We start from the raw sequence: 27,752 nt of genomic DNA, 5'->3' as shown, positions 1-27,752 counted from the left end.
AAGAGCCTTGAAATCCTAAAAGTCAACACGCTGGAGAAGTCCTGGGACAAGCGGGGTGAGGGTAGAAGACCCAGAGCGCCCCCGTTTCCCAGGCTGAACATCACACTGGCGGCCCGGCTTGTCGGCTTTCCGGCCGGGCCTGAGGGAAGAGCACACTGAGCCTGCCGCGCTCCGGCAAGGACGCCAGACTTCGAGCCCGCCCTGCACTCGGCCGCAGCCGGGACTCCCCGGACGCGATGCGGCACCTCGCAGCTAGCGCCCCCGGCGCAGGCCGCGGTCCCTCGGGGCCACCCGCACCCGCCCGCCGCGCTGCGCCCGCGGCCCCCAAGTGGCTTCGAGAGCCTGAGGAGCCGCCAGGGTCAGTCCTCGGATCCGCTCCGAGCCCTGCGAGGCTGCCCTATCGCTTCACCCAGAACGTCCCTTCGATCTGTCCGCTTCCCGGAATCTTTCTCCTAGGACCGGGGTCTGCGCGCCTCAAGTCCTCTGCTCCATATCCGCTTTTGGGGAGAAACAGCAGAAATTCGGGTCTCGCCTGCCGTGGCTCGGATCAACTACTTTCATCGCCTGCCTAAACGTTTTTCCACCCACGGAGCGTGGGGACCCTCTGGCACGACCCTCCCCAAATTCCAATAGCCTCAATCCCAGTAAAAAGCCGCGATCCCATGGCAAAATACTAAAAACGCCACCCGTTCCGCCGAGTCCAGCCTCAGATGTAACCCCAGGCCCCCAATTCCTACCTCCAGCCCCCTGCTTTGACCGAGGTGAAGATTCGATCCCTAAGCTACTCAGCAGCCCTTCAGTCCCGCTTCTGAAAACAGCCTGAATCCTACAACCCAAACTCTAGCGTGGCCCTGAAGCCCAGCCTTAATTCAGGGCTGCTGCACCACCACCAGCCACCCCCAGCCCCTCTGCCATTCCTAGCCCGTGTCCCCACCGCGCGGGAACCTCGGACTCTCGCCCAGAGCCCCGGGGAAAGGACCGCCCGCTTCGCTCGTTTCTTCCTCGGGTTCGTGAGTCAGGAGAGCCCCGCTCACCCAACCCGAAGGAAACGCAAAGTTTGCGCGGCAGACACGGGACCCTGCCCCATCCCCCTCAGCTCTCTGCTCTGGGGCGCTTTCCGTCCCCCCTTTTACGAACTCGTGTCCTAGTTCTCAGGCTAGGAGGGCTCCCTATTCCCAAACCTCGCCATGGGCCCCTACGCCTCCCCGACCTCGCCAAAGACTTCCAACAATCCGCCGAAAGCCAGTTACCCTACAAATCGCCCCTCCCAGGGCGAGTGTCCCCGAGCGCGGACCCTGGGAGACCGGCTGCCCTGACCCACAGCTCGCGTTCCGCTGTCCCTACTGATCCGCCCGCAAAACCCACTCGCCCTGGCTCCCCAGGCCGGCCGGGACGCGGCCGCGGCTCCTTGACTCCGGTCACCCGGCCCGAGACTGGGGCTGCTCCCGCTCGTAGCCGCCCCGAGGCAGCTCCAGGCCGGTGGCGCCGAGCAAGCGCCGGCCCGAAGGGCGCCCGAAGCCGGGAGCAGACGAACGTGGAGCGGGCCCGCCGTCCCCAGCCTCGCCCGCTGAGCGCTCAGCCCCGAGCTGCCTGCACCGGGGCTCCGGCCCGCGCGCCGGTCCCTACTCTCGGGCCCCCAGGCTCTCCCGGCGCACGGCTCCCCTCCCGCCCGCTCCGGTGTCTCGGGCCCGCGGCCGTCCGGGTCCGCAGCCCCGCTCCTCGCACCCGCGGACAATGCGCGCCCGGCCACGGGCCCGAGCGGGGCGAGGCGGCGGCGCGGCGGCGACGGCGGCGGCGGCGGCGGCGGCGGGGCTGCGCGCGGGCCGGGCCGGGGCTCGGGCGGGCCGCGCGGCTCTGGCCGCCTCCTTCCCCGGCCTCGGCGCCACTCGCGCTGCTTCGCTCCGCGCTCTCCCGGCGCTTCCCCAGCTTCTCTCTGCACGCTCCCGCCGTCCCTCTCTGCTCCCTGCCTCCCTCCTCCCTGCTGCCTCCCTCTCTCTCCTCCCTGCTGCCTCCCTCTCTCCCTCTCTCCTCCTTGCCCTGTCGCAATGAATAATACTCTGGCTTGGGGACTGGAATAAAACACACGCGCTCTGAGGCAGCCGCCCGCAGCAGCAGCAGCCGCCGCCGCCGCGCCGCCGCCGCCTGCAAAAGCGTCTCTGACATGGAAATGAATGACAGCTTACCTGATGCCAATCTTCATCAGACTGACACCGGCGTGACAACACAGCCTATACTTCCCAGCACTGCTCGGGACGTCAGCGGCACAGGGACCCGCCCCCCGGAGCCCCCCCCCCCCTCCACACACCTCCCCTCGCCCCACTCCCCCTCTCTCCCCACCCCCCTCGCCCCCACCCACTCCCGGCCCGGCGCTTCCAAGTCCGAGCCGCAGCTGGAGTGTCTCCCTCTACTGGAGGCTTTTCTGAGACGTCGGCGCGGGCCCGCTCCTGCTGGAGGGAGGCAGAAAGGCGCCGGAGAGGAAGCCGAGGACGGCGAGCCCGCCGTTGAGCGAGGGACGCGGCGGACCCCCTGGCGACTGGAGACACCGCCCCCGCCCCCACAGAGGGGGGCCACAGAGGCCGCCTTGCACGGCTTCCTGGGCTCAAGGGATGGAGAGGAGGGGAAAATTTCCGTGCACCCCGAGAGAACTCCCCCGAAGTCTTGAAACTTAAAGCTGGCGAGGAATCCTTCCCTCCACCACCACTCCTCCCCTCCCCCCCACCACTCCCACCCCGTGCCTGCCTGATGGCCTCATTTTTATGATTGCATTTGAATAATTCTCATTACCCTGGCCCCAGAAAAGGTGCTCAGATGACACTCTGGTTAGTTATTCCTATTCTCAAGAGCTTTTTCTGCTGTGGGCTTCCCGGGGCGTTTGGCTCACCGAGGGGGAGACTGTAACGGGGTGGGGCAGAAGGAGAGATAAAAGGGTGTAGAGGCTTTGTCACTAAATCACCTCTTTGCAAATGCCAGGCAAACCTATTCTAAGCCACTGCTATTTTCATTCTAAAAAGTCCCAGAGTTCTGGGGGTCGGGTGGCGTAATATAAAGGGAGAGACCAGCTGGGCTGTTTGAGTCTGGACCTGCTACTGTGGCTGCAGGGAGAAAATACACATTGGCGCCTTCTGAGAAGACCAGTGCGAGCACCCGGCCTCATGCGTGTGCTTTTTTCATTCCACAAAGATTACCGGGCCACTAAGGGCCAGGGGTGGGCACCCAGCCACCTACAGATGCAGGCTCGCTTGCTTCTACAGTGCAGCACATGGCCCTTTGCATAAAGGGAAAGGAGAACCCCTTCTCCCCTGAAATTTGCTCCTCCCTCCCCATAGAGGAGCCATTTCAGCCAGTCAGGCAGGGATTGATCCTCTGACCCCAGAGCAGGCAGGGGGCCTGGATAAAGCCTAGACAAAGACACTGATGGAAGCAAGGAAAGCAGAAAGTGAAACCCAAGCAGGCCAGGTTTGCAGTAAGGAATCTGACCCAAGAAGTTGAAGGCTGCCCCTTCGCTCTTTCCAGGCCTCTGGGCCACTCCTCATTTGCCTCCATCAGGGGCAAGGATGAGAGCTATTAGCATTCCATGGCTCCGAAGGGGCAGTTGAGACCCTTTCTGCGCCACATCCCCGATACACTAAATACTGTTTGTCCAGATCGTCCCGGTACCCCTCAAATTCAACCTCCAAAGTTGCTTGTGGAAGACAGTCTTCACTGAGAGCCCCCTTTATAGATGGAGTTGAATCCTCTCACCTTCACGTAGAACCTCCAAAGACTTCACTAGGTGGATTTATGTCACCCCAGCCTCTGATCTGTGGTCAGAGACTCTGGCTGCTGACAGCATAATCGCTATTATATATTATACATTGTATAATAATATAATAATAATGAATGCACTTGCCCTTTTTATGTAGTACAGAAGCGGCCAGATTCTCCAACCCAGAGGCTGGAGGTCAGGCTGCCATAAACTCTCAGAGGGAAGCCCTCTTCAGACACAGGAGGGGGAGGGGAGATCCATTTGCCCCTGCCCGGGACCCCTGGAGGGAGGGTTTTCTCTCTTTCTCAGGGCTCACAGTGAGTTGCCAAAGCTTGCCGAGTCAGAGGGGAGAATCAGGCTGAATGTAAATACTTAACCCCATCAGAGAGGTGTCAGTGAGCCATAAATAGTACTGCAGGCAACAGCCATGCATCACTGATTCACACTTGTCACACCCCTCATTTTCTGAAATCTAGTTCTGCACCCAACTCTTTCTTCAAACAGGAGATCCATTGCCATGAGCTGTTAATTTTTGGAGTCTTTTTAAAAATACCGTGATTTCTACTAATACCCTTTTGGATGCTTTAAACTGAACGTTGTAATTTAAAATAAATGTATCTCGCTTTAACTACATTTGTAATTTGCAAAAGCTTAAAAAATGATTACCTAAATGTAACCATCCTTCCCACAATCATTCAAAGCAAATATTTGTCCTTCGCCCACCAGAAGCTCGGCTGTGTGCCAGGGCTAAGGATAAAGAGCAGAAGCCAAGAAGTTGCAGTCACAGCCCCTGTCCTCGAGGAGCGTTCATTCCGTTGAAGCAGGCAAAGCACCAGTACATAAAACAGGAAACAATAATCATACAAGAATTCAACAGATGACACAAGCCAGTAAATACTTAAAGAACAAATAAATCAACAATATGTCAAATTCCAGGCGTTCCACATCTAAATGTTGGCTCTGTCAGTGAGTAGAGATGGGACAGAGTGAAAACTAAGTCTGTAGAATTCATTTCACATACTGTGCAGTCTCTCCCCCATAATCCTCCTGAGGATGAAAAGGAGGATGGAGAGAGGCACACACGTCATGTAAGTCACCAACACAGCAGCATTAGGACCAAACAGGAGTTCCTACCAATCCTAGTCATCACTCTTAAATGTTGGCAGTTCCTACGGCTTGGTTCTGGGCCCTTTGCTCACTCTGTGTGCACGTGATTTGTCTTTAGGATAAGCAGTTCATACTGGCCCACGTTGTCTCCTCTGAGCTGTAGACATGTATCGTCAATGGCCTAACTGAGTCCTGTCAATATCAGCCCATGAATAAAACTTAAACTTGTCTGTGTTAGTCTGCTCAGGCTGCCATAACAAAGTGCTACAGAGCAGGTGGCCCAAACAACAGATAGCTACTTTCTCGCACTTCTGGAGACTGGAAGTCCAAGATCAAGGTGCCAGCAGGATTGGTTCCTGGTGAGATCTCTCTTCCTGGCTTGCCGATGGCACCTTCTTGCTTTGTCCTTACATGGCCTTTCCTCTGTGTGCACCAGAGACATAGCAATGTCTGGTGTCTTTCTCTTCTAAGCGCATCATTTGTATTGGATTAGAGACCCACCCTTATGACTTCCTTTAACTTTCATTACCTCCTTAAAGCCCCTATCTCCAATTATAGTCACATTGGGAGTTAGAGCATCAACATGTGAATTTAGGGGGAGACACAATTCAGTCCACAACACTGTCCATACACCAGTTCCCTCTATTCTCAACTTAATTCTTTTCTTTGAGTTCTTTGAGATTGGGGACAATACCTATTTCATCTTAGAATCCTTAGAACCTTGGTACGGTGCTTAGTCCACAAAACATATTAAAGAACTACTTGCTGAGTTGACTTGAATGGAACTTCTTTCTCCATCATTTCCCCATCCCAGTTGAGGGCCTTATCACCTGGAATGCGAATTCCAGTCACCTGGAATACAAATATTTTGATGATTTTCTAATTGGCCTAATGTCACCAACATCCCTAACACTTCCTATATACGATCACCAGGGTGTTCTTCCTGAAACAAAGGTTGGATCATACCCTGGTTTCCCCTCAAGAAACCACTGCCTCTAATATTTAGCCTAAAATGTTTATTGGACCTTATAATCAAAAGTAGAGACTTGAATGCCACATTCCTTAGCATGGCACTCAAGTTCCACCTCCTCATCTGGCTGTGATCTACTTTTCAGGCTAATCTCCTGTATTCCTGCCTACATCTCCCCATCACCACCTTCAATGGTTCTCAGTGCTGGCCCGTGGACTTCCTGCATAAGAATCTTTGTGGAACTTCTCTATAGTTCTGGGTTCCTGGTTTCCAATCCTGGAACCAGTTGATCTGGATAAGGGCCTAAGAATCTATATTTTAAAAGCTGCTGCATGAAGAGAATGAAAAGACAAGCCACAGAATGGGAGAAAATATTTGCAAGAGACACATCTGATAAAGGCCTGTTACCCCCAAAATATAAAGAACTCTTAAAATTCGACATTAAGTGAACAAACAACCCAGATGAAAAACGGGCAAAAGATCTGAACAGACAACAGACGCACAGATATACAGATGGCAAGTAAGCATATGAAAAGAGGCTCAACATCATTTGTCATTAGGAAATTGTAAATTAAAACAATAAGGTATCATTAACACCTATTAGAATGGCCAAAATCCAAAACGCTGACAACACCAAATGTTGGCAAGGATGTAGAGCAGCAGGAACTCTCCTTCACTGCTGGTGGGAATACAGGACAATATAGCTACTTTGGAAGATGCTGTAGCAGTTTCTTACCAATCTTAACGTACTCTTATCATATGATCCAGCAATGACACTTAGTATTTACTCAAATGAATTTAAAACTTACGTCCACACAAAAACCTGCACACAGATGTTTACAGCATCTTCATTCATAATTACCAAATCTTGGAAACAACCAAGATGTCCTTCGGTAGGTGAATGGATAAATAAACTGTGGTACGTCCAGACAATAGGATATTATTCAGCACTATAAAGGAAATAAGCGATCAAGCCGTGAGAAAACATGGTGGAACTTTAAATGCATATCACTCAGTGAAAGAAGCCAATCTGAAAAGGCCACATAATATAGGATTCCAGCTATGTGGCATTCCATAAAAGGCAAAACTATGGGGATCGTAAAGGATCAGTGGTTGCCAGGGTTGGTTGGGGGTGGAGGTGGGGATAAACAGGCAGAGCACAGAGGATTTTTAGCTCAGTCAAGTACTCTATATGATACTATAATGGTGGGTACATGTCATACATTTGTCCAAATCCACAGGATGTACAGCTCCAAGAGTGAACCCACATGAACTATGGGTAGTGATGTGTCAATACAGGTTCATCAATTATAACAAATATTCCATACAGGTGGGGGATGTTGCTAATGGAGGAGGCTGTACATGGTGGGTGGGGTTGGGGGGGGGGACAGGGAGTACGTGAGAAATCCTGTACTCTGCTCAATTTTGCTGTGAACCAAAAACTGCTCTAAAGCTTATTAATTAAAAAGAAAAAACCCACTGCAATTGAGAGGTTTGGGCACTTCCATTTTGGCCAGCCCTGGGGCTCATGGATGGCGAGACAGCCAGTGCCCTCTTGGCCCTCCCTGCACCTGCTCACACTCTTCCCTCAGCCTTGAATTTTACTTCCCCCTTTCCCTACCCACAAAAATCCCATCTGATGTTGAGAGTTAGCTGAAACACCACCTCTTTTCAAAACTTTCTTGGCTCCCCCAGGAAAGAACAGCAGCTTTGGAGTCAAAATGGGCCCTGGCTTGAATCTTCACCCTATCACGAAATAGCCACCTATCTGGGAAGTCACGGACATTGTCCGAGTCTCAGCTTCTGCCTTTGTGAAATGAGGATGATAACAGTATCCAGCTCATGAGCCCATGGAGATTAGATAAAATAATGAAGGCAGAGCTCAGCACAGTCCCCGGCACATGGGAGGCTCTCTAACAAATGGAGCCATTAGATTTAATAGCCCTTACCCAGGGCCTCCACTGCACTTGCCTGTGCCTTTATTATAGTGCTTATTTAATTGGCCTGAGGAAAGCAGATATTGTTTACTGAGTATACTGTGACAGGCTCCGAGGGCTGTAAACACAGATAATGGGAGCAAAGAAAGGGAGGAAGGGGTGCTTACTCTTCTCGTAAGGCCTCCTTCCTGACCCTGGAACCAGGTGGGACTGGGGTACTGGGGGCGGGAGGGCTAGGGCCAAGCCAAGAAGATTCTGCTCCTGATTAAATGCATGGGGGCACACCCCTTAGAGATGGGCTGGGGGACTTGTACAATGTGCAAATGCAGACACTACATGTCTCCCAAAAGGTGGGGCTCCTGCATTCTGCTGTGAGGTGGAAGTTGGGATGTCTAGGCTCCTTGCCCATATCTGATTCACTTTTCTGACCCTGGAAAAGCCTCTCCACTCCCCCATTTCACTCCCACCCTCTGGAGCATGAGGGATGCAACCTGTCCTCTGGGCACACAATAGGCAATTAATTGGGTCACGTCTCTAACTGGCTTCTCTAATATAGGAACAATATAGTCCCTAAAGCCATTCCAAAAACCCCACCTTTCTTATGGTAGTGATGTACATATGGGAAGTTTCTTCAGGCACTGCCCCCTCAACTCTTTCTCCCTGTGTGTCTGTCTGTCTCTGTCTCTGTCCCTCTGTCTCAAGCTACCCAGCCCTAACTCCAGATGAGAGGCTCCGTGGGAAGCAGGAAAGGAAAGAGAAGAGTTGTAAGTGATTCTGCAGCTCTTTCCAGTTTCTAGCAAGGGATGGGCAGTATCACAGCCAGTTTGACAGAACTGAGAAAGAGAATATTTAGATTGTAAAATGCTATGAGTTCCAAAAAGAGCCACTTGTGGGAAATGGCATCCCAAGAGTTTGGCCACAAAACTTTGAGAAAGGAAGGTATAAACCTTTGCCGTTCCCCCCCCCCCCCACAGTGGCCACTAGCCACAAGTAGCTTCTGAGTACTTGAAATGTTCCAATGGTCCAAATGGTCCAAATTGAGATGTGCCACGAGTATAATCATGGATTTAGAAGACTTCGTATGAAAAATGTAAAATATTTCATTAATAATCATTTTATATGTATTGAATCGATATTAGTTTGGATTTATCGAATTAAATTAAAATAGGCTATTAAAGATATTTTCACCTGTTTCTTTTACCATTTTAATGGGACTGCCAAAAATTTTTAAATTACTCTGTGACTTGTATTCTATTGTTATTGAAGTCTCTCCTCTGGGCTTCGTTTTTGTCTTGGTATAAACTATGTTTGGATGCTGAAACCTTTACCATTTTTCATGTATCATCTGGCTCACCGGCTCTCCAATCTACTCTGCTTCCCACCAGCACCACACAGGACCAGCTGAGGGGGGCTGGAGTGGGGGAAGGACAGCAGGACATTCAGTGGCTCCTCCCTCAGACCCTTGAAGTTGCTAGGACCACCCCTCCTCCACCCGCAGAGTTGCATGGAGTCTTGAAATGTCTACTCTCTTCAAAACAAAGACTGCCCCTTGAAGACCTGTACTGACCCCTCATCCCCATCTTCTTCAGCTACCTCATCACCTTCACACCTGTTGCCCCTGCTGTGACCATGACCGTGCTCTCCCTTGGCTCTATTTGCATTCTTACCACTTCACCATCACCTCCTCTCGTGGAACTGCCCTGTGTCCTTCTGCTTATACACTGGACCATCTCCTCCCTGTCTCCAGGGATGAACCCAACCAGCATTTGTTGCCTCTGATGCTGCATCCAATCTCTAAGCTTCCCTGAGCTGAGGATTTTGCATGGCCAAGTTCCCAACTCTCTTCTGGCAGCTGGACCTACAGCAGCCAGACTGTAGGGCTCAGAGAACCAAGTAACAGCACTGGAAAGGGGTGAGGCCACATCGCCTGCAGAGGCCAGTCCTGTCTTACCACGATGCGGGGGGTGGGGGGGGGGGGGTGGGGGTGGGGGGGTGGTGAGAAAGAGTGATCAAATGAAGGAACAAGATACCCAACTTACCCAGCACGGGAAGCATGGTTCGCTTAGCAAGGAATGATAAAACAAAGCACCAACAATAATAATAGCTAATATATATTGATGATTTGCTCAGTGCCACACTCTAAGCTAAGTGCTCAACATGCACTGCCTAATCACATTCCCATGGCATCCCCATGGGGCTTAGATAAAGGGAGTAACTTGTCACCAAGTGACAAGTGTGTGGACTCAGGCAGGCTGCCTCCACAACCCATACCTGGAACCACTATGCTGCACTGCTTCCTCATAAGCATCACCGTTCAGGCTCTCATTCACTCATTCATTCACTGGTTCACTCATTCACTGTGCATACACTGACAGCCTTTAAGAAATGTACCAGGAGGTGGACTCCCATCCAGCATCTAGGCTGGCCAGGCCCATGCTAGGTCCTCGGGCTATAAAGAGGAGTAAAGCACAATCCCTGAACTCAGAGATCTCAGGTTTTCAGCAACCAAGGGAGATGCAGGAAAGCCTAACTCTGTCTTCAGATCACACTGTTCTATAGGCAGAGAAACTGAGATCGGGCAGGAGGGGAAGGATAGGTCAACCTCAAATCTTTCCTGACTTAATGGGGCAAGTGAAGAGTCCGCTTGCATTGTCTAACCAAACCAGGGTTTGTCATCCAGCCCCACCCTTCCCTGGAGACTTTGCAAACATGCTGTGTCACTTCTTGGCTACAGGTGTTCTTGACAGACTCAGCATGTCTTCTGCCTGGATCCCCATTGGCTGCTCTCGTAATGCACAGTGGGAATGTCAACACTCAAGTCAAAACTCAACCATTCCAGAAACTCTACTTAATTTAGACACACATGTCCTACATCCTTCTGGATTTGTGGGCTCACATTTCCACTATTGTAGCATACACTTGAATGCTGCTTTGTACATGTTCTTAAATTTCAAATATGTATACATTAGCTCCCCAACATGATTCTGAACTTCTCAAAGGCAAGGATTAAATGATTTTCTTATATCTCCAAGCATTTGGTAGGAACCTCAGCCTGTGTGAATGCTGATGGCTTGATCCACTGCACACTTACCTAATGGTGTGTGTGTGTGAGTGTGTGTGTGTGTGTGTGTGTGTGCCTGTCTGTCTGAACCAATATGTACAGCAGAAGTATTTATGAGTACAAGTATCAGTGTAAGTATGTGTGGATGAATTCTCCAGCTATTACAGTTATGGAAGCTTAGATACACATCAGCAGAATCCGTCAATTTCCAGACGTTATCTCTCATGATAATTTCCTGCCAAATCTTTGAGTTGCAATTAAGAAAGTAGATAATTTGAAACATTTTCCTCTGCATGTTGAGATGGATTATAATCCTAATTTGATAAAGACTCTTAATGACTCATTAGCCACCCTTGGCTTCTCCTCAGGTCATCTAACTTCCCAGGCACTGGGAGGCAGCAATGCTCAGGCCATTACATGTTATTGCTTTAGTAGCACTAAAATCAAAAGACACTACAAAGCCACAATGGCGACACTACAAAGCCACAATGGCGTGCCACAGTGCCACAGCACCATAGCCCTTGAATTCTCTTTTCATCAGCTCCTAGATTTAGTCGTCGGATTTTCTTTTCCTGGCTCTGAACAAAGCCTCTAATTTGCTGATAACCAAAATGCTCTCCCTAGGATCTTTGCACACTGCCCTAAGGCTTTGTAGCCTTCCCTCTGCATAGATAGCTGCAGAGGGAGTCACCATCCTCAAACCTCTGGCTCCTAGCCCCATCACAATTTGTTTCCTAGGAAGTGATCCCCAAGTCCAAAGGGTAGGGTTCCTGGGACCAAGAACTATTTCAAGTTGTTTACGGATGATAACTATGTAATAGCTCCCTTTCTTCTTTGGCTGACCAGGGCTCAGAAAGCCCAGAAAGCCTTTAGGGAGGTTACCCAACCCATTCATTCCCTTCTCTCCTGACAGAGTGGCACCTCTTCCAGTCCCAGGCGTAAGAGCACTTATTGGGATGAGCACCGGGTGTTGTATGGAAACCAATTTGACAATAAATTATATCAAATAATAATAATAATAATAATAATAATAATAATAATAATAATAATTAAATGTTTCACAGAAGCCAAAGCCACAGTTTTCTTTGGGTCACCCACTCTAGAATTTCAGAACCCTGACTCTCAGAAAGTTCTTACTCATACACGGACTCATGTGAACATGTGTGCAGCATACACGTACAGATGTTCATGCAGGATGCACATCCACACATCACAGAAGCACAGAGACAGCATGCATACGTGTGTAAAGATTTCTTTGAATAGCCCTTGACCCTGAGATCTGGTAAGTGAGTAAGGAGGAGAGGGAGGCTTAGTCGATCAGCAAACATATCTTTTCTGCATGCCTACTACACGCTAGGCACTGTGCCAGGTGCTGGGGCACAATGTGGCACAGAGAGGAGAACCTGGTGGTGACCAAACATAGCTGGACCAGTGGTTACTGCGCTCAGGAGTTGGAGCAGGTGGGGGTGGCATCCGTGGTCCCCATCAGACTTCTGAGCCAAATTCCATTACATTCCTCCCCCGTGTGTGTTCTCACCCCTGTCCCTGCTCTACTTTGTCCCTGTTGTCTACAGGGTAGGCTTGGGCGAGATAAAAAGCCTCCACTCCCCCACCCCACTCCCGCCCTGCACTTTCGATCAACGTGACAAATGCTCTCTGGGCAGGACCCCTGAGGCTGTCTTCACTGCCACCCACCCCTCCTTCCTTCCCAATGAGTCCAGGGAGATCTGAGCAGAGGGGTGATGGATAGCCTTGTCTTATTGTTCCAGACTCCGAATCCAACAGGGGCCTGGGAGAGCTGTATAAATCAGAGCCTGGGCTGGGCTCTAACCAGCGTGAGGCTCAGCAAGAGGAATGGAAAGCGAGGGACCATAAAACTGTCTGTGGGCTAAGTCGTTTCATTTCAAGTCAGGGCCAGGGAGAGAAAATGTTTGGTTCTTGGGAGACAGACTCATTTGAAGAGGATGGATAAGCTGGTGGAGGTCTGCCTGTCTGCATGCTCAGAGAGAAGGGGCCTGAGAGAGGCTGGTCCCACAGGAGGGCACTGGATGAGTCCTCGTTTCGGTGTTCACTCATTCCACTACTCAAGAGGGGTGGGGTATGCTCATGTCCTACACTCTGATGACGTTTGGAAAAATTAGTCTCTAGTGAAGATAGATTTTTCACCCCAGATGGCTGAGAAACTATAATTTTCCCTTCTTTGAGCTAGGAACAGCAGCGTGGGGGGTGAGGGGGGGGGTTAAAAAAAAAGGCAATGCTGGGCATTGCTCTAACCAGCATCAAACCAGGATCAGATAGAGGGAGGAGTCATTCCCATTTCATTTACCGAAACTTGAATGGAGCAGCTACTGTGTATCAGACACCGAGCTGGGTAGCAGGGGGCACAGAATCACGTGGCCCTGCTCTCAAGGAGCTCCTAGTCTAGTGGGAGAGACAGAGAGGCAGTCTCATAAATCAGTGGCATGTAATTCAGTGTCCATTATCACAGCACCTATGACAAATCGCTGCACTTACTGATTTGCCTGTCATTCTCTCATTAGACTGGAAGCTCCTTGAAAGGAGAAAGGGAAGGATCCAATATTTAAGTGCTAATTATAGGCTCCCAATAGGCACTTTATAGTCATTTTATATCCACCATAACACTTCATGGCATATCTTATTATCCTCATTTTACAGATAGGAAGATTGAGGCTTAGAAAGGTTAATTCACTTGCTCAAGGCCAAAGATAGTATGTGGGAGAGCCAGCACTCAACCCAAGTTGGCATGTTCCCACACACTGCCCAGAGTTTCACTCATCTTGTGCCTTTAGCTCCGGAAGCAGTATCCAACTCAGGAAGCTGTTGATTATACAAGGGAGGGAGGGGTAGAGAGGAGTGTGTGGCTAATGTGGGGTGGGTGGGTCAGGAAGACTTTGCAGAGGAAGGGATTACTGAACGAATAGAATAACAAGTAGAACAAGTAGAATTGGCCAAAATGACAAGAGATGAAAGTCAATGTAGGTGGAAACCACATGTGTAAAATGACATGGAGGCATGAAATAGCATCATGTGTGTTAGCCATCTATTCAAAAGTTCCCTGCTGCATCCATGACCTCCTCTACCCCTCCATTTCCAGGCCTAAGGAACAAGAGCTCAGCAGTGACCCAACAGGACATCTGTACTATGCAGTGCAGTATGTTTCTTTTGCCGTTATTGTTGTTATCTTTCCTGGGACTAGATTATAAGATCCAGGTAGGATCCAGTCTGCTTTATTCATAAGTATAATTCCAACTTCTAGAATGGTGCCTGATTCATTTTGGAATGAGTGACAGAAGTGGACCAGGAAAAGGGGGTGTTCTCTACATCTCTGCCTTCCCACGAGGCTGGTATAATTGGGCCAGACTAGGAGTCTGTTTGGGGTCAGGGAAACCATTTGAAGGCCAGACAGGCATTGAGATGAAGTGAGGCCCAGGGTTCTCGAGCAGTTGGCAGAGGCTGGCCCTGCCTTCTCTGTCTTCCCTGCTTCCTACTCTGTAGTCCAGGAGCCAAAACTAGGATGTGGGCTCAGAGAAAGGGGGCCACAGAACTGACCTTGGACTTGCCCCTAATCTTCAGCTTATGCTAACAGGATGGGTCTTTGTGGGGCAGAAGCCTGAGGAACACCAATATTTAAGGAACAACACAAAGCTGAGGAGCCTACAAGGGAAACTGAGGAGAGCCCAGGGAGCTATGAGACCCAAAATGACACCCAGTCACCCACCCATATTCTTCTATAGCTTAGTGGCTATCACCCCACAGAAGCCTGTGGGTCACCATTCAACTTCTAGAAATGACAAAGGCATCAACCAAGGACAAGAATGACAGAGGAAAAAAAAACAGTGGGCTAAAGAGTTTCACAATTAGTTTTAGTTTTAGTTTTAGCTTTTGTTTTATTTTTTTTAAGTTTATTTATTTATTTTGAGACGGTGGAGGGGCAGAGAGAATCCCAAGCAGGCTCTGCACTGTCAGCATAGAGCCTTATATGGGACTCAAATTCAGGACCTGTGAGATCATGACCTGGGCCGAGATCAAGAGAAGGTTACTTAACGACTGAGCCACCCAGGAGCCCCCACAATTAGTTTTTTAAACAAAACAAAGAGGGAAGATTGGTATTGGATCCACAGAAAGAGTAAAGTCACAAGCCAAGGGCCTACAGAGGGGACTGATTCACTCTGCAGAGCCCTGAAAGGTTCAGCCCCCAGAGGCTCTAAGCACCATGGTCCTGGGGCCAGACACCCAGATGGACAGGGGGCATTGGTAGGAGCTCTGTTTATAAAAGGGGTTTCCACTCTCCCCACACAGCCAGTAAGCTATATTTCTTTACCCTCCAGCAAATGAGACTTTTCTTTGGAGGAACTGAATAAGAACAATATTGGAGTTGGGAACACCAAGTATGGTGGAGGGTGAATGAATTAAGGGAGATCTGCATGCTAAACTGTGTGACCTTTAGCCCTTTCTCTGGCCTTGCTAGCAACTCCCCCACACCACTAACCAATAGATTGGAAGGTTCTTTGAACAACTGAAAAGCTACAGAGAGAACTCCAGTTACTGATATTTGAAGTTCCCTCAATAAAAAGACTTACTTACTTTTATTTTTTAATGCTTATTTATTTTTGAGAGAGAGAAACAGAGTGCAAGTAGGCGAGGGGCAGAAAAAGAGGGGGACACAGAATCCGAAGCAGGCTCAAGGCTCTGAGCCATCAGCACAGAGCCCAATGGCTCAAACCCATGAACTGTGAGATTGTGACCTGAGCTGGAGCTGGACGCTTAGCCGACTGAATCACCCACGTGCCCCAAAAGATTCACTTTTCACTTGATCACCCTATGTAAAGTCCACTAGTTAACAAACTGTACCATTTACATAATAAGTTTCCAAAATCAACTTTCAGTGCCTCCTTCTTAAATATAAATAGTCAAGAATCAGAAGATACTTAAAGAAAGATTCAAACTTGATAAAAGGAGGCAGATATAACCAGAAAAAAAAGATCTGACGTGATAGAGATTTTGCAAGGAGGAATAAAAAAAAAATTTCAAAAAGGGCAATAACACCCATTCAAGAAGATAAGAGGAAAGGTTGCATCCAAAAAACAATAAGGGATTACAATAAAAAAGAAAAAAAATTAAATGAAAAAAGCCTCTCTGAAATTAAAAATATAACTAAAGTTTTTTTCAAAAACTCATAAGATTTAGAAGACAAAGTTGAGGAATACTTCCAAAGAGGAAAACAAAAAAGAGAGACTTAAATAATAGGAGAGAAATAAAATACATTAATCTAATTATCCCAGCACAAAGAATGAAAAAAAGATACCTACCAAAGCCCACCACCATCATCATTGTGATTTTATGAGACTGACATGCTGCCTACTCAACTTAGGTAGCCAGTTATTCTGATTTTAAATCAGGAGGGATAAGTAAAAATTCCTACAATTTTCTAAGGAGAAAAAGAAACAGGTAAAGGAAACAAGAATAAGACTATTAAACTTCTTCAAAAGTAGCATTACGTGTTAAAAGACAACAGAGAAATGCCTTCTAAATTCTGAAAGAAAATATTTTTAAAACTAGAATTCTGTACTCAAGTAAATTATCAATCACACATCAGAGTAGTGTAGAGATATTTCCAGATAGCCAATGACTCAAGACAATTACTTCTTTTTTTTTTAATTTTTTAAAATGTTTTTATTTATTTTTGAGACAGAGAGAGACAGAGCATGGGCAGGTGAGGGGCAGAGAGAGAGGGAGACACAGAATCTGAAGCAGGCTCCAGGCTCTGAGCTGTCAGCACAGATCCCAACGTGGGGCTCAAACTCACAGACTGCGAGATCATGACCTGAGCTGAAGTCAGATGCTTAACCAACTGAGCCACCCAGGAGCCCCAAGACAATGACTTCTAAAGTACCCATTCTTAAGAAATTATTGGAGAGGGGCTCTAGGCTGGCTCAGTCAGTAGAGCATGTGACTCTTGATCTCAAGGTTGTAAGTTTCAGCCCCACATTAGGTGTAGAGATTACTTAAAAATAAAATCTTTAAAAAAGAGAGAAGTTATTGGAGAATGGAAGTTAGCAATTTAGTTAGGTGATAATGTAATAAAGAAGACAGAGAATTCAGGAAATAGGGACTCCAACATAAGAAGGCAGTAAAAGAAATATTCAAAATGATGGTAAAGGGAAGCCTCAGAATAAGTTATGTAGTATTCTAAAATCAGCCAATCCAGATTGGAACAGAGAAACAAAAGGTTCTTAGAGAGATAACTGTAAGGAGAAAAATGGGACAGATGAGCTTGAGTGTATGCAAAATAGTATTACCAGGTATGTAGTAGAGTTGTTGAACCATTAGAAAAAAACTAATTATAAGCACATTTGGACATCAGATCAATAAAAAAGGAGGCAGTTATTAACTCCAGGAAAAACAAAGAATTGTACAAAAGAGGACACATAATCACAGTGCACTACTTGATGCAGTAGTAAATAATATTTGCATAATCATTAGTATATAAACACTAAACATCAATTTAACAAAAAAAAAAGTTTATGTTGGGAGAGAGAGAATGAAGGGGACATGCAGGGATGGCATTGGGGGAAACTAAGTTCTCATCTACCATGACAGAGAGTCAATATATAATTTCAAGGGGCGTGTGGGTGGCTCAGTCGGCTAAGCGTCCGACTTCAGTTCATGTCATGATCTTATGGTTAATGGGTTCAAGCCCTGCCTTGGGCTCTGTGCTGATGGTTCAGGGCCTGGAGCCTGCTTCAGATTCTGTGTCTCCCTCTTTCTCTGCCCCTACCCCACTTGCAATCTGTTTCTCTCTCTCAAAAATATATATACATTAAAAATGTTTTTAAAAACATGTATAAAACATATAATTTCTAAAATTAATAAATCAAGAAATAGTAATATAAGCATATTATTTAAAAACATGGCAATATATACAAATGACAAACGAGCTGTAAGAGTTGAGGTTGACTGCCTTGGAGAATGGAACATGGGAATGTGAAAGGCTGAAGCAAGGCAACTGCTGATTTCCAAACTATGCATATATATTCTTTGATTAAAATGAAAATTAAATTTTTGAAAAAGAGTCTCTGTGGCTCACATACAGTCCAGCTTAGTAGCTTCTCATGATATAACAACAGATGATAATCTGGGGCCAAAATTCTGGCCAAAATAAATGAAGCATTTTTATGTTAGTGTCTGCATATATCCCTTGGACATATGGAGACCTGACACAGTGGCCAGTGGTCAATAGGCTTCGAAGATTAAGAACTCCGATCCTGACCCACAGTTGTGGACATTACAGGCAATTCTCAAACATATCATATTTCATGTCTGGACATGCTGGTCTCTCTGATTAGAAGAAACAAACCTCCCAAGCCCCTAACAAGGTGAACTTCTCTTCAACCTTTAAAACTCTTCTCAGCTATCACCTCTCCTAGAAAGTCCTTCCTGATGCCTCCTCTCTGAAGAGTTACTTGTTCCCTCTTTCAGCCTACTTCTGAATCATCTGTGTCTCCATCCAGCAAAGCATCCAACCCCGTGTGATTCAGTTGGAAATAAGCTGTCTCTCCAGCTACTCTGTGATCCTCTCTCTAGTCATCAGCTTGTGCTAGTTATGCTGCAGGATAAACAACCACAGAATCTCAGTCACTCACCACACAAAGGTTTATCTCTCATCATGTTATATATTGGCTGTGGCTCTGGCTCCACTCCATGTTTTCTCTTTATGTGGGTCTTATTCTGGACATGCCATTCTCCTGGCAGAAAGAAAAGAGAAAATGTGTGTGGGACCACAAAATGTTCCCGAAAGCCTCTGCTCAAAAGTGACATATCACTTCTGCTTAATTTCCATTGGCCAAAGCAAGTCACATGATGAAGTCTGATGTCAATGGCACAGATAAGCATAATCCTGTCACAGGGAGAGGCAGTAAACAATAGGGTATAATAATACCATCTACGACAATCTGCTTGGTGGGACCCACATCTTATTTTTATATCCTGCACCTAAAACAGTGTTTGGCACCAAAGTAGTATTCAAGGCATCTTCGTTGACTTGTACAGAATTGTCAAATAATAACTTAGCCTCATATACAACCTGAGAACAGAAGGAGATTTGAAAAGGGCCTAAAAAAATGAAAAGGGCTTAACGTAGAGCTGGAAGGGTACCAACAAGTTCATGGTATGTGGAACAGCACTGAGTTTGGAGCCGATACACTTGGGTTTCAGGTCAGACTCTGAAAGTCATTTCACCTCTCTGGGCTCATCTTTAAAATGAAGGAGATGAGGGCACCTGGGTGGCTCAGTCAGTTAAGCTTCTAGCTCTTGGTTTCGGCTCGGGTCATGATCTCACAGTTCGTTAGTGTTAGTTCGAGCCCCACATAGGGCTCTGCGCTGACAGTGCAGAGCTTGCTTGGGATTGTCTCTCTCTCTCTCTCTCTCTCTCTCTCTCTCTCTCTGCCCCTCCCCTGCTCATGCTTGCTCTCACTCTTTCTCAAAATAAATAAATAAACTTAAAAAAAATAAATAAAATGAAGGTGATGAGGTAGAGGATCTCTAGGATCCTTTTCAGTTTTAGCCTTTTGGGAGTCTGATATAGAACACCTCAACCTGGTTTCCTTAGGACCTGCTTGCCAATCCGCCGACTTCTATTACGGTACCCAGTTCTACAATTGAGAAGGAAATAAGCCCCAAAGTCACATTGCAGGCTAAAATGAATTTCTAAAAACCGAAAATTCGATGATGACAATAAAAGAAAATAAAATTACACTTCTGAAATGAATGTGTTTTCAACAAACATGTTAAGTGGCAAATGTTTTCTTTAAAACAAACCATTTTCTGTTTTGAGCACATTGTTCTAGACAGAGGAGAATCCATTACACGAAAGCTACTTATCACGACATTACAGAGGGGTGATTATACATCTGAATGTCCCCACTCTGAGTTCTGGTTCACAAATGGAAATCATCACATAAGTAGAAGCCATCTCACACATAGTGAGAGTTTGTTGTTTGTGGAATGAATAAATATGTGTCTTGGCTGAACTCCTTGAGTTATTGAAGCTATCATTACCAATCCAATGCAGCCCTATTGCTCTATATCTGGACCTAGTCATACTTTTTTTTTTTTTAAGTTTTTAGGAAAAAAAAAAATTTAAGAAAGGGTTGAGAAATCCTGTAGCTCATGGGCTGATGTACTAAGAGAATTATTTAACAGCTACTGGGTCCTAAGCCCTGTGTTCTCAACAGTAGAAAGCAAATATTGTGATGATCCTGTTTGATTAGAGAAATTTGTACTCTTAAGTTTCCACCCGTAAACCACAGATGTCAGCCCACGTACCCACCACCACCAGACAATAACAACATGTACATATCATTCACTGTATGCCAGGACTGTTCTGAGTTCTTTACATATATTAACTCATAACAATCATAGCAACCAGAGGCAATGGGTACTGTTACTATCTCCATTTTACTGATGGGGGAATCAAAAGTACAGAAAGGTTGATTAACCTGCCCAAGGTCACACACTGACTGGCGGGGCTAGGCTTTGAGCCCAGGCAATCAGGCTCCAGAGTCTGTTCTAAAGTCCCCTCTGCATTATATTGCCTGGGGGTGGAGCATGCTACCAAATGAGTCGGGATCATTCTTGGATGTAGATGTAGCCTGGAACCATAAGCATACCATCACTCCCTCACCCTTAAAGACCCTTCCCACCTGTCCCTGCACCAGCCTAGGAGTCTGTGACTCCCACCCTCTGATCGTGGGTGCAGTGAGGGAAGTGAGTGTGACTAGCTCCCTCAAATACCAGAAAGGGTAATTTTTCAGGTGTATATCATCTGTCCTTATCCATTTCCAAGTTTCTGGACTGCATGTCCCCTTGCCTGGATGAGTGTCAGGAAAGGTAACCGAGCCCTGATACAGCAAGGTCCAGTTTCTAGTAGCCAGAGCACTGCAATCAGCAGGCAGGGCTCTTTCCTATAAAAACCAATCAATACTGTCCCATCCCACATCCTCAACCTTTCCTGCTCCTCGGTCTATAACTGCTATTGATTACATCAGAGCAGGGAAGCAAATGCCAAAATATATCAATCACCAAGGTGGCAAAGAGACTTTATTAAAACCATTACACCTTCTTCTATTTTCCTGCCCACCCCTGTTTCCTCAGCCCAATGGCCATTTCTCTTGGAAGGTTTCCAAGAACTTTGCAGACATGATCTGATGGCTGGTGGAATTTCCTCTATTTGGGGAAAATTTAGACCCAGAGAAGGAGCAAGAACAAGTCCCATGGTGAGAAGATGGAAACCAGGTGTGTGAAAATATGTGCATGTGTCTGTGCAGTATATATATATGAAAATGTGCACGTACATATGTTTGTTTAAAGAAAAACCTAGAACTTAGTCACATTTCAGAAACATTTTGTAATTATCACTGAAATTTTTACAAATCAATTCCTTCTGGTCGCTTAATGTCCTTCACTAAGTGGTTTAATTGTGAAATTTCACTTTATAATTGGGTTCATTTTAATGCAGAAAGAGGTAGATTTGCATAAGCAAATGACAAACAGTTAACAAAATCCATTAGCAGAGAAGCAGGAATCCGAAGAGCCACACACCCTGGGTTGTTGGTTTCCAGTCAAAACCTGTGCTAAGGAAGTTGCTGGCCAAACCCAGACCAACCTCTGCGGCCCCTAACCAGACAGAGGGGAAGGACGAAAGGCATTTCAAATGCCTTCATGTATTATTAGGATAGCCCTGGGGCGCCTGGGTGGAGCAGTCGGTTAAGCGTCTGACTTCAGCCAGGTCACGATCTCGCGGTCCGTGAGTTCGAGCCCCGTGTCGGGCTCTGGGCTGATGGCTCAGAGCCTAGATCCTGCTCCCGATTCTGTGTCTCCCTCTCTCTCTGCCCCTCCCCCGTTCATGCTCTGTCTCTCTCTGTCCCAAAAATAAATAAACGTTGAAAAAAAAAAAAAAAAAGGATAGCCCTGTCAATGTGGCAGGAGAGACAAGGTGAAGGAAAATTTTTGCTTGTCAGTGAAAGACCAGATTCTTTGCAACTCCAGGCAAGGATTTAAAAAGGATCACCAGTTTTACCCAGCTCCTTGACAGTTTTTTTTCCAGGTGAAGAGTCCTGGACTCAGAGTAGAAGGGAGTAGAGAGACTCTGATTTCTGGTCCTCATTCTGCCACTAACCAGCAAGGATCTTCCTGCTGAGGCCTCCATTAGATTGTATCTGAATATCTGTTTCTTAAAGCTCCTACTGTCATTACCAGTAATTGACAAATTCTTTCACTCATTCACTCAACAAATATATATTGAGTTCTTGCTAGGAACGGGTCCTATAGACATTACAGAGAATCACAAGGAGATGGGGTGAGGGCTAAGCTAAGAAATATAAATAAACAGTAGAGAAGGTCCTGCCCTCATGGAACTGATGTTATAGACTGAATTGCGTCCCCTTAAAGTTTACAGGCTGACAGGACTAGTGTCCTTCTGAGAAGAGGAAGAGACACCGGCGATCTCTCTCTCTCCATGCACACACAGAGAGGATGCCATGGGAGGGTGCTGTGAGAAGATGGCCAACTGCAAGCCAGGAAGGCATGCTGCACCAGAAACCAACCCTTCTGACACCTTGATCTCGGACTTGCCAGCCTCCAGAACTGTGAAAAAATGAAGTTCTGCTATTTAAATCACCAAGCCTGAAGTATTTTGTTGCAGCAGCTGGAGCAGACTAATACGTCGGGGGAGGAGGGAAAGGCACAGTACTATGCCAAGGGAGCACAGACTGGAGTGCCTTGTCCAGTCTAGGGGACGAGGGAAGGTTTTGCAGAGGACCTGCCACCGAAAAGGTCAGGAGAACCGGCAGGGGAAAGGCGTGAGGTGGAGGGCAGTTCTTGGGACAGGACACTCACGTGTGTGAAGACCTGCAGGTAAGAGGAGTAAGTTCAGTTGGGGGAGCCAAACACACTTCTTTGTGGATGGAGCCTGAGGTATCAGAGGAAGAGTATAGCAAGAGTGGGGCTGAGGAGGTAAGGGGAGCCAATTGGGGGAGGTTTCATAAACAAACATGTCCCTGAAGATCACTGCCCCCCCCAAAAAGAAAAAAGTAGGCTCCACACAAGCATAGAGTCCAATGCAGGGTTTGAAGTCACAACCTTGAGATCAAGACCTGAGCTGATATCAAGAGGAGGACTCTTTGGGGCACCTGAGTGGCTCAGTCAGCTGGGCATCCGACTCTTGGTTTCGGCTCAGGTCATGATCTCGTGGTTTGTGAAATCGAGCTCCACACTGGGCTTTGTGCTGACAGCACAGAGACTGTTTGGGATTCTCTCTCTCTCCCTCTCTCTCTGCCCTTCCCTGCTCTCACTCTCTCTCTCTCTCTCAAAATAAATAAATAAACTTTAAAACCTTAAAAAAAAAAAAAAAAGAGTTGGACCCAGGTCACCCAGGCGCCCCATCCCCAAAGATCTCAAAGGCCAAGGAGCTGCCATACCTATTGCAACTTTGGACTCATGCCATTGACACGTCCAATTCTGAAAAGATGCCAACACGGGTTCTGCAGGCACAGAGTAATAGCTTTTCTTGCCACCCTAGCCAGTGAAATCTCTGTGTGTTTGCATGTGTTCCTTGTGGAAGTGCTTCGTTTCTTTATCCACAAGCTTCCTCCTTGCCTTTTGAAGCATCTTCTGGGACAGCCTCTTCTTCAGGTGCTTGCCTTCAGTTCTGCAAAATTCCTCTGCTTTTTGTTAATAATTGCTAGTACTTATTGAGTTAGCTAATGCCAACCACGCACCAGGCCCTGTTTTAAGGGCTTTATGTATATTAGCTTTTTTAATCATCACGACAACCCTATGAAGTAGATTCTGTTAACTCCAGTTTATGGATAAGGAAACTGAGCACAGAGAGATTAAGGCACTTGCCTGGGGCCACTCAGCTAAATGGAGAAGCCAAGATTAAAACCAGGGCAGTTTGGCTCCGATGTCCATACTTTTAACGACTACTAGGCTCTATTGTCTTTGGGGCAAAAAAAAAAAAAAAAAGACCGAGAAACTGAGGTCAGTCAGGTTCCCAAGGGCAGTTGAAGTCTGGGGGTCCTTCTGATTCCAGAGTCTATGCTCTTAACCTCTTGAGGGAATGAAGAAGCAGCAGCTGGCTTGGGGAGTGACTCAGGAAGGAGACTAGATAGAACTACCATGGAGTCGTTGAAGAAGAAGGAAGAGAGAGAGCTGGAGAGAAGTAGGAAGTTGCAGTAACACTCTGGTTTCTGGGTAAACCATACAACCAAACCTTCATCATTTTGTGCCACTTCATTCATTTGTTCACTCATTCTCCCAGCCATTTAACAAATGCTTATTGGGAACCTATTCTGTTTCAGGCATTGGGCTGGGAAAGTGGGAAAGAGGAGCAGGTGGGTACTGAGAATGGCCATGAACCTCACCAGCACCTTCCCCTTGCCCTCATCTGAGAAGCTTTATATTCATCTAAGAAGGACTTTATATTCGAGGGGGTGGAGTTGATATATAAATAAATTCAACACATTATTACAGTGTGATTATATATATCAATATATGCCCATCTATCTATAAAGCATTAAAAGGAGGACAGCCTATCTCTGCCTCAAACAGGCAGGTAGGGCATTGCTTTGAAGAAGGTCCCCTTTGAGCCAGCCATGAAGGATGATAGGAATATCCTAAGAGAGGAGCTGGGCTCCATGGAGCTTCCCTGGAAAGTATGTATGTAGCAGATCCCCAAATTCCTGGAACAGAGTCATAGAATTAGAGAACATTCACACTGCAAGGAGGCTTAGAGGTCACCTGGCCCCACCCCTTTATCCACAGATGGCAAGGTGGGGCCAGGCCTGGGGTGAGGCAAACCAAACGTTATGGGAGCATTTCCTCTCACGGTCCTGCGAGTATGGCCCAGCCTTAGCCCCTGCCCTGGAACCGAGGCACAGCTTTACTGGGTTCAAACAACCAGTCAAGGGCCAACAGTACCTTGCAAGAACCCCAGCCACCTCCACCCCAATTTTCTGCGCTTTGTGATTCATGGGTTGTGTGGAGAGCAAGGCAAATGGAAAAGAAGATGGAGAGGAGTCTAGAAAGTCACCATGATTTCTGGCTTGTATTACTGAAGAGACAACTCTAAATGTCCACCTCCATCACCCTTGCACTCTCAAGTTCCCAGCTTCCCCATCCCCAAGGCTTTTTTTTTTTTAATGTTTGTTTGTTTGTTTGTTTGTTTGTTTAGAGGGAGAGAGAGAGAGAGAGCACTCACGCAGGGGACGGGTAGAGAGAGAGGGAGAGAGAATCTCAAGCAGCCTGGTGATGTCAGCACAGAGACCCATGCAAAGCTCAATCCCAGGAACCCAACCAGGAGATCATGACCTCAGCTGAAATCAAGAGTTGGATGCTTAACTGACTGAGCCATCCCCACCCGCAAGTCTTATATTTAAAAGTAAGGACATCTTCCTCGTAATGTCCTTCCCTCTCCTCTCTCTGCTACCCACTCTTCCAACGCCACACCTCCCCAACATTTCTTTCAGCTTCAGATTCTCTTTTCAGCCGGCCGCCAGGAGCCCTGCAAACGTCCACCACGAAGGTCGCAGGGATGCAGTTCAACAATCTGCCAGCAGGGGGCAGGCCTGCCGCGAGCCCCGATGCTGCCCAAACCTCCCAGCCCCCAGCCCAGTCACAACTCCTTAGAGATGCAAATTGAGAAGCAGCCTTCCTAACCCGAGAGGGCTGCTAATTCTCTGACGAGTATGCAGATTTCCATCCTGCCTTTGCCTGGGTTTATTTGTTTTACTTTGCAATAAATTTAATACAGACTCCCTGAAGCAGAGAGGCAGATGGACTATAAACTCTGCATTTTGAGCAGCCTTAGTTACTAGGTTAGTGTGGTTTTTGATCCCTACTTAAATTATATCTATGAAATTTGACATGGATTTGGGTCTGGGCTTTGCTGGCTCCTTGGTGCTCTGGAGCTGCTTCTAGGGAATTTACAAGGGTTGATTTGATTATTGGGACTTTAATTTCTCACGGAGGCTAACGAGCAGGCTGGGAAGCCTGGCTGGGGTTGAACAGGAAGATGGGAAAGTGAGAAGTAAGTTGGGTTGCTACCTGCCCCAGTTAGGCGGGGCCAGTATTGTTTTCCCACGCCCCTGGCTGGGCCTTAAGTCAGACAAGCTGAGGACCTAAGGCAGGAAGCCTGTGCTGCTCCCCTCCCCAGGGAGAGTCACGCAGCCCAAAGTGCCCACAAGAGTTCAGAGTCCAGGAAAAAAAAATCAGACGCACATATGGGGCAGACATAACTAAAACATCCAATAAAGAAGCATTAACAAGAACGGGGTTAAGCTGGCATTGTATAACAATGTAAATTGGACATGGGGGGATGTGGCAGAGGGGAGAAAACTGCTACTCACCCCTCCTATTAACACCTTTGCCTCACTCATGCTGCAGTGTGCAGCCTTCTCCCCTGCTGCCTTTCACAGACTGCTGAAGAAAAGGCATAGCGAGCTAGGAGCGTGACAAGCTGGGTTCTTGTCTCAGCTTCATGGGGTACTTCTTTGTTCCAGTGTTCCAATGTTGAGTAATATGTTTAATTTCTCTGAGACTCAGTTTCCCTGTCCGCAAAATCAGAATCACCCGATTATTACGAGGGCCAAGTAAGATAATCGGGGTAAGAATGCCTGTATGCAGCAAAGGATGAGACCAGAAAAAGTGTGTAAGGGACAGGTGTCCTTAGACAGTTGTGATCAATGATAAGAGTAGGAAGCCCTCGGGACAGGGGGAGTCTGTGAAGGGAATTTCAGTGAGACCTATATCTGTTCTATCCTTGTACCTAAAACCTGTCAGTGGGCCCTATGCCCACGGGATGAGTGGGGCCCCCAAAGGCAGACGAGGTGTAGTGGCCAGCTGCCTAACTTGGTCCTGCTCACCCGCACACGAAACCTGCCTGCCAGCAGAGAAGGACCGGCCAGGGCATCGGAGAAGGTTCAAGCAGCAGCAGATTCCAGGGACTGTTGTGCACACTTCTGAGGGCCTGGGCCACCCTGGCAGTGGGAGATGGGCAGAGAGGTGGGGGTGCAGCCTCACCTTGCCCCAAGAGAAATCCCAGAGCCCAGGCAGAGCCTGAGACAGGAAGGGGAGGCCAGCCCCCCTTCCTCTGCCTCCCTTCTCTGCACCTCTGCATCCTTCAGCCAGAGGCTGAAGCAAGAAAGGGAACTTGAGGGGGTGATGAAAGGAATGTGTTTAAAGAGCTAAGAAAAGCAAAGGTTTAGGAGTCACCCAAGTAAAGGGGCAGAAAGAAGGAAGAGGGCAGATAAAGGAGAAAAGGAAGGAGCCAAGGACATGTTGACATTTGTTCCTTCCGCGTAGGGGAGAATCCCCAGAAAGGAAAAGAAGTACAAGAGGAGCAGAGTAGAACCAGAGAAAGGAAACAGCCTGATTCCCATGGAGGAGGGGGTGGGGTGCCGGGGAGGTAGAGGCTGAGCCGAAATGGAAATGAGGGGCTTGGTCACCATGGAGAGAGAAGCTGGAAGCTTGGCAGCAGTTTGTCTATTAGGAGGAAAGGAGGGGAATCAAAGAAGCTGTGGGCGTGTCTACACACACAACCGAATTGGAAAATAACTAGCTGAATTCAGCCCAAAGCAGGGGATGGAGGGGGATGGGGGCGGAAAGACTGGCTAAATTCTCTCCGAAACAACAAAACCTGCCCCACTCACTTCTCCATCCTACCTGCCACCCTCCCCCCCAATAATGCACTGAATTAAAAGTGAGCTGTCAAGATCCTGTTAAAGGAAATTTGGTGACTTCCCACCCCCCAAACCAGAAGCAGTCTGATGATTTGTGTGTGCAAGGGAAAGGAAACGGAAGGCAGCAGAGACAGAGGTAGGGTGGCAAGGAGGGGCAGGGGTGCAGGCGGAAGCA

The 27,752-nt window shown here is 47.5% G+C and overlaps 1 protein-coding gene across 11 annotated transcripts in view; it reads right to left on the bottom strand.

The window, feature by feature from the left end:
* PKNOX2 (PBX/knotted 1 homeobox 2) overlaps positions 1 to 27,752 on the bottom strand; it is a 316,891-nt gene that overhangs the window by 263,662 nt on the left and 25,477 nt on the right. For 7 of the 11 annotated variants that reach the window (XM_045038500.1, XM_023239270.2, XM_023239269.2 and 4 more), the window contains one exon: positions 18,485 to 18,586. The exons of 2 other annotated variants lie outside the window; for them this stretch is intronic. The gene's annotated coding sequence lies outside the window, so the exon portion shown is untranslated. Of the gene's footprint in view, positions 1 to 2,183; positions 2,273 to 18,484; positions 18,587 to 27,752 lie in introns of those variants that run through there. 2 more of the 11 variants (XM_003992533.5, XM_045038499.1) reach the window with 1 other exon arrangement.

The sequence above is a fragment of the Felis catus genome, chromosome D1, assembly GCF_018350175.1.
Source record: "Felis catus isolate Fca126 chromosome D1, F.catus_Fca126_mat1.0, whole genome shotgun sequence".
In the NCBI taxonomy this organism is placed as follows: Eukaryota; Metazoa; Chordata; class Mammalia; order Carnivora; family Felidae; genus Felis; species Felis catus.
Note: the sequence above shows the minus strand (reverse complement) of the source record. Positions and strands in the feature narration are given on the sequence as shown.